Here is a 710-nt window from a genome sequence, read left to right as displayed (position 1 = left end):
GCATGGTGGGGGGTTAGGAACCAGATGTGTTTAATGTCCCTTCCAACTCAAATAATCTTGTGACTCTACAGGTAATGGAAACACCTTATATCAGTATTGCAGCCAAACACTTTGGCAAACTTTTGGCAAGACTTCAGTGACCAGATTTCTGAAAACCATCACTACGTTTTAGAGGAGCCTAAAATTCAAACCCAGAAAAGGAAGGAGAGGGTAGTGGACAGCAGCTATATGGCATCTTCGCAAACATTCAAATATATCTCAAAAGCTGCCTAGAAAATGTGTTAAAATGTACAGCCAGGAAAAAAACCCCATCATTATCGTAAAGAGCACTTTTAATAAGTAATTAAAGAAAAGATTAACAAACTATGTAGATATAAATTTATATATAAACATATAAATATAAATGCCACATCCCATTCTTTGTTAGTGCAACATCCCACTGCGAGGAGGGATATACTTACCGGTAAGAACAGCCGTTTTGTACTCCATGAGCCGCTCCTTCATTCGGTCCCTCAGGCTGCGGCGGGAGTAAAGAGACAACGGTCAGAGGCTGCGCATCCCTTCATCCCACCCCCGGGCTGCTCCCCGTCCCGCCGGCACTAACCTGACGAGAGTGAGAACATCCACGCCGCCGTAGCCTCTGTTGCTGCCCTGGGACCACGCCGGGGCGGGAGTCGGCTTCAGCTTTCGGGTCGGAGCCGGGGCCGGGG

The 710-nt window shown here is 47.0% G+C and overlaps 1 long non-coding RNA gene across 1 annotated transcript; it reads right to left on the bottom strand.

The window, feature by feature from the left end:
* Positions 1–456: 456 nt before the first annotated feature.
* Positions 457–710, bottom strand: LOC115949459. The gene is made up of 2 exons (XR_004082905.1): positions 605–710; positions 457–517 (listed from the first exon to the last, which is right to left on the bottom strand). It is a non-coding gene; the product is annotated as an uncharacterized LOC115949459 (long non-coding RNA).

The sequence above is a fragment of the Geospiza fortis genome, unplaced genomic scaffold, assembly GCF_000277835.1.
Source record: "Geospiza fortis unplaced genomic scaffold, GeoFor_1.0 C13247443, whole genome shotgun sequence".
Taxonomy (NCBI): domain Eukaryota; kingdom Metazoa; phylum Chordata; class Aves; order Passeriformes; family Thraupidae; genus Geospiza; species Geospiza fortis.
The sequence above is the reverse complement of the archived record's forward strand: the minus strand, read 5'-3'. Positions and strand labels throughout refer to the sequence as shown.